Source organism: Piliocolobus tephrosceles, chromosome 21 (genome assembly GCF_002776525.5).
Source record: "Piliocolobus tephrosceles isolate RC106 chromosome 21, ASM277652v3, whole genome shotgun sequence".
Taxonomy (NCBI): domain Eukaryota; kingdom Metazoa; phylum Chordata; class Mammalia; order Primates; family Cercopithecidae; genus Piliocolobus; species Piliocolobus tephrosceles.
In genome coordinates this window covers 1,815,435-1,825,370 of record NC_045454.1, presented here as the reverse complement: position 1 = coordinate 1,825,370, position 9,936 = coordinate 1,815,435, and positions in this window count along the sequence as shown.

The following is a 9,936-nucleotide window of genomic DNA, read 5'->3' as shown; positions in this document are numbered from 1 at the left end:
TGCACTACCACACTCGGCTTTTTTTTTTTTTTTTTTGGAGACGGGCATTTCACCATGTTGGTCAGGCTGCTCTCGAACTCCTGACCTCAGGTGATCCACCTGCCTCAGCCTCCCAAAGTGCTGGGATTACAGGCATGAGTCACCAGGCCTGGCATGTATTGTGTTTTGAGACAAGGTCTTCCTCTGTCGCCCAGGCTGGAGTGCAGTGGTGCAATGATGGCTCACTGCAGCCTCGACCTCCTGGGTTCAAGCAATCCTCTGCCTCAGCCTCCTGAGTAGCTGGGACCACAGACTCATGCCACCATGCCCAGCTAATTCTTTAATTTTTTGTAGAGACAGGGTCTCTACAAAAGTGGGCTTATTCAAGTGATGCACCCTTCTATCTCTCTCTCTCTTTTTTTTTTTTTTTTTTGAGACAGGGTCTTGCTCTGTCATCCAGGCTGGTGTGCAGTGGTGTGATCTTGGCTCTCTGCCTCCCAGATTCAAGTGATTCTCCTGCCTCAGCCTCCTGAGTAGCTGGGATTACAGGTGCCCACCACCATGCCTGGCTAATTTTTGTATTTTTAGTATAGGCGTGGTTTCACCATGTTGGCTAGGCTGGTCTTGAACTCCTGACCTCAGGTGATCCACCTGCCTCAGCCTCCCAAAGTGCTGGGCTTACAGGTGTGAGCCACTACGCCTGGCCTAGGCACTTTGTTAATAAGTACGGAATGAATGTATGAATGACCAACCAATAAGGATGAAGCTGATAGTCTCTACGTTGCTCTGTGACTTTGAGGAAGTGACTTGCCATCTCTGGGCTTTGGGTTCCCATCTATAAAACAAAGACCATACACTTGCTTGGCTTCCAGCTTCCCACCCTTTGTTCATGCTATTTCTTCTAAGAAATAGCATGCTAAGGACTATCCCTTAACCCCATGCTTTACCTCTCTAATCTCTTGTGAGCTCTGGAATACTCCCTAACTCAGGCAGGCACCACAACAGCTAAAGTCGACCACACCTTTCTCGGGACCATCACTTTGGCCAGGACCATGCTGGCAGAAGGGAACTGGGGCTGGGGACTTGCCATGGAGCAGCCAGAAGAGACAGAGGTGGACAGAGGTGGCCGTACAAGGGCAAGGTGATGCCTACTGTAACTCTCTGTTCATCAGTGGGGAGAGACAGGTGACCAGCTCCAGAAGAGAAAAGCAGCCTTACCCAGGGAGGGGGAAATGGCAAGCATAAAGGACTCCATAAAAACCTCAGCTAACTGGAAAAGTCGTGTCAGTGTGTATGAAGTGCAGTCCTTTTACTAGTGGGTGGGCGTATACTCTAGAGAAACTCTCCGACTTGGAATAAAGAGATAAACGCCAGAATGCTCGCTATCCTGTTTGTAACAGTGAGGAACTGGAACTGGTCTCCGTGTCCGTCTCCTGAACAATGGATACATGGGTCCTGGTATATTGATACAGGGGAACACCATAGGTCAGTGAAAGTAGATGCACCAGCATCCCACATATCACCAGAAGTCTACAATGGCGTTGCGGAAGTCTACGATGCCATTGACACGAAGATTTAAAACACATCAAATGGCCGGGCACGGCTGCTCACGCCTGTAATCCCAGCACTTTGGGAGGCCAAGGCAGGTAGATCACCTGAGGTCAGAAGTTCAAGACCAGCCTGACCAACATGGTGAAACCCTGTCTCTACTAAAAATACAAAAACTTACCCAGGCATGGTGGTGGGCGCCTGTAATCCCAGCTACTTAGGGGGTTGAGGCAGGAGAATTGCTTGAACCTGGGAGGCAGAGGTTGAGGTGAGCTGGAGGTTGCAGTGAGCCGAGACTGCGCCACTATACTCCGGCCTGGACAACAAGAGCGAAATTCCGTCTCAAAAAACAAAACAAAACAAAACAAAACAAAACAAAACAATGGTTGCATGTGGATACATGTTGCAAAAGGATACATCCATGAAGGGCATGACTAACACAGGATGGGAGAGGGAAGCGGTGACCCTTGAGGCGGAGAGGAAAGAATGCAGTTGGGAAAGCTATACACGACATTGGTATTTGTAAATTTTGTTTAAGCCCTGCGGTGGAATCCATGAGTTCATTATATTTTTCTTTTTTCTCTATTTTTTTAACCACACCTGTAACAAAACTGCATTTCTTTCTTTTTTCCTTTCTTTTTTTTTTTTTAAGGAGTCTCGCTCTGTCACGCAGGCTGGAGTGCAGTGGCGCAATCTGGGCTCACTGCAAGCTCCGCTCCCGGGTTCAGGCCATTCTCCTGCCTCAGCCTCCCGAGTAGCTGGGACTACAGGCGCCCACCACCAGTCCCAGCTAATTTTTGTATTTTTAGTAGAGATGGGGTTTCACCATGTTGGCCAGATTGGTCTCAAACTCCTGACCTCAGGCAATCTACCTGCCTCGGCCTCCCAAAGTGCTGGGATTACAGGTGTGAGCCACCGCGCCTGGCCTACTATCTGTTCTTTTCTGTTTTTGTTTGTTTGTTTCTGTTTTTTTTTTTTTTTTTTTGACGGAGTCTCGCTCTGTCGCCCAGGCTGGAGTGCAGTGGCCGGATCTCAGCTCACTGCAAGCTCCGCCTCCCGGGTTTACGCCATTCTCCTGCCTCAGCCTCCAGAGTAGCTGGGACTACAGGAGCCCACCACCTCGCCTGGCTAGTTTTTTGTATTTTTAGTAGAGACGGGGTTTCACCGTGTTGGCCAGGATGGTCTCGATCTCCTGACCTCGTGATCCGCCCGTCTCAGCCTCCCAAAGTGCTGGGATTACAGGCTTGAGCCACCGTGCCCGCCCTTGTTTCTGTTTTTTTAAGAGATGGAGTCTCACTCTGTCACCCAGGCTAGAGTGCAGTGGCGTGATCTCAGCTCACTGCAACCTCCGCCTCCCGGGTTCAAGCAATTCTCTGCCTCAGCCTCCCAAGTAGCTGGGATTATAGGTGCCCACCACCACACCTGGCTCATTTTTTTGTATTTTTATTTTTATTTTTATTTATTTATTTATTTTTTTGAGACGGAGTCTCGCTCTGTCACCCAGGCTGGAGTGCAGTGGCCGGGTCTCAGCTCACTGCAAGCTCCGCCTCCCGGGTTTACGCCATTCTCCTGCCTCAGCCTCCAGAGTAGCTGGGACTACAGGCGCCCGCCACGTCGCCCGGCTAGTTTTTTGTATTTTTTAGTAGAGACGGGGTTTCACTGTGTTAGCCAGGATGGTCTCGATCTCCTGACCTCGTGATCCGCCCGTCTTGGCCTCCCAAAGTGCTGGGATTACAGGCTTGAGCCACTGCGCCCGGTCTGTATTTTTAATAGAGGTGGGGTTTCACCATCTTGGCCAGGCTGGTCTTGAACTCCTGACCTTGTGATCCACCTGCCTCAGCTTCCCAAAGTGCTGGGATTACAGGCATGAGCCACTGTGCCTGGCTACTGTCTGTTCTTTTGTACAAGTCAGAAATATTTCATAATACAAATAAAATTTGACACATCAATTCCACTTCCAGGGTTTTATTCTTTTTTGTTTTATTGAGACGTCTCATTCTGTTGTCCCGGTGAGCCAAGATAGTGCCATTATACTCCAGCCTGGGTGACGACAGAGCAAGACTCTGTCTCAAAATAAATAAATAAATAAAATAAAATAAAACCTTCAGACCTCCTGAGAACTCACTCATTATGATGAGAACAGCATGGGGGTTCACCATGATTCAATTTCCTCCACCTGGTCCTGCCCTTGACATGTGAGGGTTATGGGGTTTCAAATTCAAGGTGAGATTTGGGTAGGGACACAGAGCCAAATCATCTCGCTCAGCATTGTTTAAAAAACAGAAAAGTAGGTTGGGTGCGGTGGCTCTGCCTATAATCCCAACACTTCGGGAGGCCGAGGCGGGTGGATCACCTGAGGTCAGGAGTTTGAGACCAGCTTGGCCAACGTGGCGAAATGCTGTCTCTACTAAAAATACAAAAATTAGCCAGGCATGGTGGCAGGCGCCTGTAACCCACCTATTCAGGAGGCTGAGGCAGGAGAATCATTTGAACCGGGGAGGCGGAGGTTGCAGTGAGGTGAGATCACTGCCACATCTGGCTAACTTTCTTATTTTTTGTAGAGATTAGGTCTTTCCATGTTGCCCAGGCTGGTCTTGAACTCCTGTGCTCAAGCAATCCTACTGCCTCAGCCTCCCAAAGTGCTGGGATTACAGGCATGAGCTACTGTATCTGGCCCTATAAGTATACTTATTGTATACTATATATTAATTTATATACACACAAGGACCTATATAGCTATATCTATATACATATATGATTGCACAAACACACACACACACACACACACCTCATCGTTCTCCTGCTCAGATTTTGCAATGAATTGATATTTTGTGGTAGCCAGCTCCCAAAATTGTCCTCAATGACCCCCCAATCTCCACTTCTTTTTTTTTTTCTTGAGACAGAGTCTTGCTCTGTTGCCCAGGCTGGAGTGCAATGGTGCGATCTCTGCTCACTGCAACCTTTGCCTTGTGGGTTGAAGGGATTCTCCTCTCTCAGCCTCCTGAGTAGCTGGGATTACAGGCATGCGCCACCAAGCCCGGCTAATTCTTGAAGTTTTAGTAGAGATGGGGTTTCACCATTTTGGTCAGGCTGGTCTCAAACTCTTGGCTTTGTGATCCACCCACCTCAGCCTCCTGAAGTGCTAGGATTACAGGCATGAGCCACCACACCCGGTCCCCCATCTTGCACTTGTGGGATTCATATCCTTGTGTAGCTCTTTCCACCTCGAATAGTGCTGAGCTGTGTAACCAACAGGATATTGCAAAAATGATGGCGTGTCAAAAGTTAGATCCTAAAAAAAACTCTGTGGCTTTCACTTTGCTCTCTCTGGGAGGTCCACGTCAAGAGGACGTTGCAGGACTGGCACGGTGGCTCACACCTATAATCCTAACACTTTGGGAGGCTGAGGTGGGTGGATCACCTGAGGTCAGGAGTTCGAGACCAGCCTGGCCAACATGGCAAAACCCTATCTCTACTAAAAATACAAAAAAAAAAAAAAAAAAAATAGCTGGGCATGGTGGCGGGTGCCAGTAATCCCAGCTACTTGGGAGGCTGAGGCAGGAGAATCATTGAACCCGGGAGGTGGAGGTTGCAGTGAGCCAAGATTGCGCCACTGCACTCCTGTCTGGGCCAAAGAGCAAAACTATGTCTCAAAAAATATATATATAAAAAAGAGGACATTGGAGCTGCCCTGCGGAGAGGTCCATGTTTCGAGGAACTGAAGCCTCAAGCCAGCAGCCAGAGGGGAGCCGAGGCCTCCCGCTAGCTCGTCAGCCATGTGCTTCGGCCACCCCAGCAATAATCCTCCGGTGTCCGTCAAGTCTTCAGGTGGCTGTGCAGCCCTGGCCCATGTCTTGACTGCAACCTTCAAAGCACCCCAAAGCCAGAATCGCTCAGCTAAGCCGTTCTGAAATTTGTGACCCATAAAAACCAGGTGAAGTAAACGTTTATTGGTTTCTGGAGTTGCTGTGGTTAATTAGTACACACCTAGATTAAAATCTAACTTTCTAGGCTGGGCGCAGTAGCTCACGCCTGTAATCCCAGCACTTTGGGGGGCCAAGGCGGGCAAACCATGAGGTCAGGAGTTTGAAACCAGCCTGGCCAACATGGTGAAACCCCATCTCTACCAAAAATATAAAAAACTAACGGGGCGAGGTGACGGGCGCCTGTAATCCAAGCTACTCGGGAGGCTGAGGCAGGAGAATGGCGTGAACCCAGGAGGCGGAGCTTGCAGTGAGCTGAGATCTGGTCACTGCACTCCAGCCCGAGTGACAGAGTGAGACTCCGTCTCAAAAAAAAAAAAAAAAATTAGCCGGTGTGGTGGCAGACGCCTGTAATCCCAGCTAGGTGTGAGGCTGAGGCAGGAAAATCGCTTGAACTCAGGAGGCAGAGGTTGCAGTGAGCCGAGAATGTACCACTGCACTTCAGCCTGCGCCACAGAGCGAAACTCTGTCTCAAACAAACAAACAAAAATCTTTCTTACAATGGCTCCCTGGCCCCACCGAGTTTCTCCCCTCATTACCTCTCTCATCTTATTGGAACTCTTCTTCCCACCACTCACCCTGGTAAGGTCCCATCCACCTCCTCGCTGAAAGCTGCACTTTCCACATTTCAGGCCTCCCCCATTCTCTCTGCATAGAAAGCGCTGCCCAAAGATATCTGCAGGACTCACTCCCTCACCTCCCTTAGGTCTCTGCTGAAATGTCACCTCACCTGGGAGGTCTTACTGACTGCTCTGACTAGAAGAGTCCACCCACTGCCAGCCAATGCAGAGCCCCTTGTTCAACAATTATTAAGGGCCGGGCATGGTAGCTCACGCCTCTAATCCCAGCACTTTGGGAGGTCAAGGCAGGTAGATCACCTGAGGTCAGGAGTTCGAGACCAGACTGACCAACATAGTGAAACCCCATCTCCACTAAAAATACAAAATTAGCCGCGCATAGTGGTGCACGTCTGTAATCCCAGCTACTTGGGAGGCTGAGGCAGGAGAATCACTTGAACCCAGGAGGCGGAGGTTACAGTGAGCCAAGATCATGCCAGTGCACTCCAGCCGGGGTGACAGAGCGAGACTCCGTCTCCAAACAAGCAAACAAACAAACAAACAAAAATTAGCCGGGCGTGGTGGTGCACACCTTTAGTCCCAGCTACTAAAGGCGCCTGCCACTATGCCCGGCTATTTTTTTGTATTTTTAGTAGGGACGGGGTTTCACCGTGTTAGCCAGGATGGTCTCGATCTCCTGACCTTGTGATCTACCCATCTCAGCCTCCCAAAGTGCTGGGATGACAGGCGTGAGCCACCGCGCCCGGCCCACTCTAAGCATTTTAAAGTACAATTCGGTGTTGTTTAGCACATTCACAATGTTGTGCAATCATCGCCTCTGTTTAGTTCCAAAACAGTTTCATAACCCCATAAGGAAACTCCAATTAAGCAATCATTTCTCATCCTCCCCTCTTTCCATCCCTTGCGACCACGGACTTGCTTTCGGTCTCCATGGACTTGTGTATGGGTGATCTTTGCACCACATCTCCCAGCTGACCTGACTGGGGTTCTCAGAACTGCACATGGCCTGTGATTCTTCCACTCTGCCCGTCTCTCTTCTCCAGTGTCAGACCCAGACCCACTCACGTCGCAGTCTGAAGTCTCTTCCAGCCACTCCCGGTCTTTCTCCTCTTTTTTTTTTTTTTTTTTTCTTTTTTTGTATTTTTAGTAGAGACGGGGTTTCACCATGTTGCCCAGGCTGATCTCGAACTCCTGACCTCGCGATCCGCCCACCTCAGCCTCCCAAAGTGCTGAGATTACAGGCTTGAGCCACCACGCCTGACTTTTCTCCTCCTTTATACTTCACCAACCTCATCCCCAATCAATCTCTTGCATTTCTTTTCTCTCTCCTTCCTTCCTTCCTTCCTTCCTTCCTTCCTTCCTTCCTTCCTTCCTTCCTTCCTTCCTCTCTCTTTCTTTTTTTTGACAGAGTTTCGCTCTTGTCGCCTGGGCTAGAGTGTAGTAGCATAATCTCACCTCATGCAACCTCCACTTCCTGGATTCAAGCGATTCTCCAGCCTCAGCCTGTTGAGTAGCTGGGATTACAGGTGCCTGCCACCGTGCCCAGCTAATTTTTGTATTTTTAGTAGAAACGGGGTTTCACCATATTGGCCAGGCGGGTCTTGAACTCCTGACCTCAGGTGATCCACCTACCTCAGCCTCCCAAAATGCTGGGATGACGGGTGTGAGCCACTGGGCCCGGTCAGACAGGCAGTCTTTTAGGGTCGCACGTGGATAACTGCAACAAACCCTCACAATTGCCTGAAGGCAGACCATCATGATCCTGGTTTTGCGGACAAGAAAACAGAGGTGCGAGATCCCTCTATCCCTAGAGGTGTACATCCCCTCCCTGGGGAAGGTTCTGAGACCTCTGTGTTCTTAGACTTCTACATCCCCTCCCTGGGGAAACTTCCAGGCAAGGGACGTAGACATCTAGGGATACAAAAATAAAAATAAAAACCAGTCCCCACCACCAACCTGAAGCGGTTTCTTCAATATGAAAGTGCAATGTCATCTTTCTTAGAGGAAAAGCACAGCCTCTTCCCCTTGGCTGAGCCAGGCCAGCAGCCTAGCTTCCGGAAGGACCCTTAAGGCTCCAGACACCCAACCTCCCCGTGGCCAGTGGTGACAGGGGCCTAATTCCCAACTTGCAAGTAGCCCAGCAGGCTGGAGCCCTGCCCCCTATCCTCCCAGGGAGGGCCCAAGCAGGTCACGTAAGCACCGTGGGGACACCAGTGAGCCAAACCCATCTTTGTGCCAGGACACCGAGTTGGGTATGGAGATTCAGAGCAGGGACAAGTCTTCCTTAGGATCACCTGGGCTTTCTCATCTTTATTATTATTATTTTTTGGAAGAGGAGTGGGACTCAGCCAGGTGGCAAACACAGGGCAGGGCAGGAGAACAGTGTCCAGGGCTGACGGAGGAGCAGGTAGCCTGGACGCCTCCCTCCCATGGGCTCCCTCATAGCCTTGTGTGACTTCCTCCAGGGCAGTTGTCACCTGCTGATTATCTGTGTTGCCTACAGACGGGGACCCCCCTGAGGGCAGGGGATGGCTCAGACTCATGTCTGGGCAAACGGAGACTTCCGGAAAAAGAAGCGAAAGGAGGATGACCAGACCCAGAGGAGAGGCGTTTGGGGGCAGAAGGGATGAGGGGAACTTGGAGAGCTTTGGTCTCTAGCAGCCCCACTGGGATAGGATTTATGTTATTTTATTAATTTTATTTTATTATATTTTATATTTTATTTTATTATTTTATTTTATTTTATTTATTTTTGGAGATGGAGTCTCACTCTGTCGCCCAGGCTGGAGTGTAGTGGCATGATCTCGGCTCACTGCAAGCTCTGCTTCCCGGGTTCAAGCGATTCTTCTGCGCAGCCTCCCGACAACAGGCATGCGCCATCACACCCGGTGAATTTTTGTATTTTTAGTAGAGACGGGGTTTCACTGTGTTGGCCAGGCTGGTCTCAAACTCCTGATCTCATGATCCGCCCGCCTTGGTCTCCCAAAGTGCTGGGATGACAGGTGTGAGCCACCGTGCCTAGCCACCCAGCTAATTTTTTTGTATTTTTAGTAGACACGGGTTTTCACCACGTTAGCCAGGCTGGTCTCGAACTCCTGACCTCAGGTGATCCACCTGCCTCAGCCTCCCAAAGTGCTGGGACTACAGGCGTGAGCCACCTTCCCCAGGTGACCCTGGCTGTTTAAAACATAAAAATAAAAAATAAAGGAATGAAACACTAATACATACTACAACATGGATGAATCTCAAAAACATTACACTGAGCATAAAAGACAGCAGACAGGGGCTGGGCGCGATGGCTCCCGCCTGTAATTCCAGCACTTTGGGAGGCTGAGGCAGGTGGATCACTTGAGGTCAGCAGTTTGAAGCCAGTCTGGCCAACATGGTGAAACTCTGTGTTTATCAAAAAATGCAACAATTAGCCAGGCATTGAGGCAGGCACCTGTAATCCCAGCTACTTGGGAGACTGAGGCATGAGAATCACTTGAACCCAGGAGGTGGAGGTCCTAGTGAGCCAAGATTGCACCACTGCACTCCAGCCTGGGCAATAGAGGGAGACTCTGTTTCAGGAAAAAAAAAAAAAAAAAGAAAGAAAGGCTGGGCACGGTGGCTCACGCCTGTAATTCCAGCACTTTGGGAGGCTGAGGCGGGTGGATCACCTGAGGTCGGGAGTTCGAGACCAGCCTGGCCAACATGGTGAAACCCTATCTCTACTAAAAATACAAAAATTAGCCAGGTGTGGTGGCGCATGCCTGTAATCCCAGCTACTCAGAAGGCTGAGGCAGGAGAATCACTTGAACCCAGGAAGCAGAGGTTGCAGTGAGCTGAGATTGCACCACTGCACTCCA